This window comes from Hyla sarda, chromosome 5 (assembly GCF_029499605.1).
Source record: "Hyla sarda isolate aHylSar1 chromosome 5, aHylSar1.hap1, whole genome shotgun sequence".
NCBI classification, from domain to species: Eukaryota; Metazoa; Chordata; class Amphibia; order Anura; family Hylidae; genus Hyla; species Hyla sarda.
Window position 1 is genome coordinate 70,026,669 of NC_079193.1, and position 4,376 is coordinate 70,031,044.

Here is a 4,376-nt window from a genome sequence, read left to right on the forward strand (position 1 = left end):
TATATGCTTGTATAGTTAGTATAAATATGAACCACTTGTTGCTGTAATAGGCAGACTTGTTGTTCTTGGCACTTAAAGGGATACTCCGCTCCCAGACATCCATAGGATAGGGAATAAGATGTCTGATCGCGGGGCTCCCGCTGCTGGGGACCACCACGATCTCCCTGCTGCACCCGGAGTTCGATTAGAGCTCCGGGTGCAGCGCCGGAGCGCCGGAAGCTCGTGACGTCACGGCAGCGCCGCGCTTGTGACATTACACCCCCTCCCAAAGACTTGCATTGAGGGGGCATGGCCGTGAAGTCACGAGCGAGCGCAACCGCGACGTCACGAGCCTCCCCCCGCATTGCCAGTCATTGCTCCGCGCACCGGATGTCTGGGGTGCCGCAGCTGAGATCGCGGAGGTCTCCAGCGGCAGGACCCCGCGATCAGACATCTTATCCCCTAGATGTCTAGAGGCGGAGTACCCCTTCAACAAAGCTCATGAGGGCTGGCACGTGATGCATATTTGTTTCACTATCTACTAAGCTAAACATTGATACATTTGACACTTGATTCACGCATACCTCAAAGCTTAAATAGGAGACTAGACACCATCTTGCATTATTAGTGAAGAATTATATTTATTCACTTTCCTTTTTATCTATGTATCCATTCCTTATCCTTTTGATGCTCCCTGTTCTTTTTTATCATATGGCAATTATTGTTTCAAGTTGGATATTTCTAATGAAAAGCTCTCCAGAAGTGTCCATTTCATGTATTTTGCCCTTTTTTCTCTTTCTTCTCTCCCCTCGTGTTTAAACTGTTTTTTTAGTTTTGGATATTATAAGCACGATATACACTTTTATGTTATGCAGTTACTATGTATGTAAATCAAAAATCCATCTAATAGTCAGTATTGAGGGAGAGCAATAAATGAAACTCTATAATATTTTTTAAATATATATTTTTGTATTTGTATTGAGTTTTTTCTACAATTCAATTTATATTTTAATGAACGATGTAATTATGTATGCATGTGTGTTCAGTGATGTCACATCCCGTTGATACCACTCCCACCCTGCATATATAAGTTGATCCTAAAACCTGTAACATTTGTATGACTAAGGCCCTGCGTGCCGAAACGTGTCACGTTACATGAACCCTTGTATCCCATGGCAACTATGATGTCTCAATAAAGCAGTTCCTTGATTAAGAGTCAGTGCTGGACATTCCTTTTCTTCTGATACTTGTGTGGATTTGTCCAGTCCGGGCGCATTCCACAGGAGTGAGCTGGTATCTTTAGCTTTTTGGATAAACATTGATACTGTACTAATACATTAAAACCAATAAAATACTTTAGGTAGATTTTAGTGCCATGGTCCTATTTTGAATATATTTTGTTGCATGTACCAGTCCGCAGTACCAATTGCATCAAATTCAACCACTGACCCTAAAACCGGGGGAAGAGGACCTGGCAACCCCAGGTCTGCTTATGTGGTGGGCCCAAACTCACTGTGCACAAGAAAGGGGGGTTACACAGGGAGAACCACCCCCATGGCTACTTCAAACTACATGTTGTCAGGATGGAAATAGAATGTAATACTATGATGGAACCGATAGAGCCGTACAGTCCCTGCCCTGTCATATCCATATAAGACATGATGCAGGCAGGCACAATGCAGTGACATGATCATGCCTGCCTGCACCTACCCATTTATAGGGCAGGCGATAACTCCCCTTACCAGTGGAATAGGGTTTTATTTACATATTTTTTTTTGGTAGGGGGAGAATATTTACTATATAAAGACAACTCAACAACTGTGTGGGGGCACTATCAATGTGAAGAGGTAGTAGGTGGCACTAAACTGTAATAAAAATCAATGTGTGGATAAATAAAGGATATCCTGATCCTATAGATATAGCAACAGCAGCATACACATAGAGCTTGGTGGGCAGGGGAGGGGTGGGAATCTAGTACGTGATTTTGCTATCCTGTAGTTCACAGGCAGTCAGCTTATCCTGGACAGACCAATTCCTCTGACACATTAAACACTGTTATTTTCTGCGGGTCAGGCTGGTGATCACATGACCTAGCTGCCGCAAAGAAACACAAGGATTTAGCTGTGCTGGAATCAAACAGACGGCACTGTAGGACTAGTGATTGTGAATGTGCATGCCATGCTCTAAAAGAAAAACCTGAAGTGCTTCTTTAAGCAAGTAGCCAAAGACATTTTCACGGGAAACTCTGCAAAGAAAATGTCTCACTGGAAGAAGTGTTTATGGTGGGCTGGTGCCAGATGGAGAAGAATAGGAAAAGTGAGTAACTCTGATGGTCACCTGTAGTCACTGGATATTACAGTACTGTAATCACTTCTTGTGTAGAACTTATTAAGATGTGCTTCTGCAGTTGTAAGCATACTTTCTCTGGGTTAGGGGACAACGTTGACCTGAAATGTGTCTCCCACCCCAGTGCTGAACCCCTAACCTCTAGCTACACCTTTAAGTAGACTTCATTATACTTTTCCAAAATCAGTGCAAAAAAAGGGGACAGACCTGCTCGTCCATGCTTATGATACTACTTCTCCATCTAGGGACAGTACAAACACAGTCCATCTGCAGTTTGTTGGCTTCAAAGAGTCCCTTACAGCTCTTCTGGCCTTTAGCCCTCTTGGGGCAGACTGCCTGGCTGTGTCGGACTGATCCAAGTTTCTCCTGTTTACAGAAAGATGTCACAGTGCTCGCCTGTCATCTATTCACCTTTTGTAGTCAGCTGGGCATGGATATAGCTACAGGTCTTTTGACCCATGTCTTTGGGGGAATTCAAGCTGGCAATATATGACAAGGCTGCATTTCTTGGACATTATAAACTCTGAGCAATCTACATACAGACAGGTATACAAACAGATCATACATTAATGCACCTACTTTGAAAAAAATGAATGAAACATATGAGAAAGTCATTTGTCACATCACATTACATCCTGAAGGTTTGAGGAACATAGGAGGAGTCATATGTCTTTACAAATATCAGAGGACTCAACACATGCATATGTTTACGGAAAAGGCTTGGAAGAAATACAATCTTTTTACAATTAATGCCACCATAATTACCATATGCTTGCTATGTGCAAAGTAGTTTTCTATGTGTATCAAATGTGTCTACTATATGTTATTCCCTTCTCGTACTGCAGTAAGGCCTAATGGACACAGCAAAACTGTGCTTCAGAAAATGACCTATTGTTTAAGTCAAACTTTAATTTGAAACATATTTTTTTTTAAATGTTGATGTTTCCCACCCCCCACCCCTAATTCTTCACCTTCTATATCTGTGTTTGCCAACCAATGTGTCTCCAACTGTTACAAAACTACAATTTCCAGCATGCCAGGACAGCCAAAGGCGGTTAAAGCATGTTGGAAGTTGTAGTTTAGCAAAAGCTAAAGGCACACTGGTTGGGAAACACAGGTCTATATTATAAAACAATCGCAAATATCTTGCAATTCTCAGTCTGGTCACTAAGCCTAGTAATAAGCTGACACTTCCTTTTCTATAAAGAAAACTGTTCAGCAGTTCTCCCTCCTTGTGAAAGTATCTCCTCAGAGGTCACAGAGCATAGGATCGGCTATGATATGTAAAAGAGCAAAACAGGCCTGACGCATTTTGGTCCACAGACCTTTATCATGGACCCTATGATAAAGGTCTGGAGACCGAAACGCATCAGGCCTGTCATGCTTTCTTTTACATGTCATGTGAACACTGTTTTAAAGTTTTCTATTGGAGAAGATGATTTTACCTGGATCCAGTCTGCTAAACTTCATGCTGCAAATTTACAGATTCAAATGTATGTATGGTGGCCACCCAGCTCTCCAACAATATTAGATTGCTCCCAGCATCCCTGCCAACCAGCAGTTTAAAGAGGCCTTAGTGCTTGTGCAATTCTTACAGCCTCTTCATTGTTTACATTGGCTGCAAGCCGATTAGTACTTGTAGTGACGGTGCAAACTATTGCAGTACCTTGCACCACGTCTACAAATGTGTGTTGTTTGCAATTATAAACCAGCTCTGCTCTCTTCAAACAGTTGATCAGTGGGGTACTATGAGTTGGACCTTTGCCAATATAATATGGATAGCCTATCCTAGCCTAACCCCTTTAAAGCCTTACTCTCATGAAAAAATACTTCTGACAAGTCAATTTTAATTGGTCGAAGTCTCAGTTCTGAGGTCCCAACTGATTTCTAGATATAGCTGGTTGAAACCCTCATTGCAGGAAACAGGCTCCAGAGACAGTCTATGGAGCACATCATCTGCAAAGTAACAGACTGAGCGTGAGTGAAACGTGCTGCTGTGTGCTTAACCCAGCTATACCTAGTGATCGGTGAAGGTCTCAGCACTGAGATCC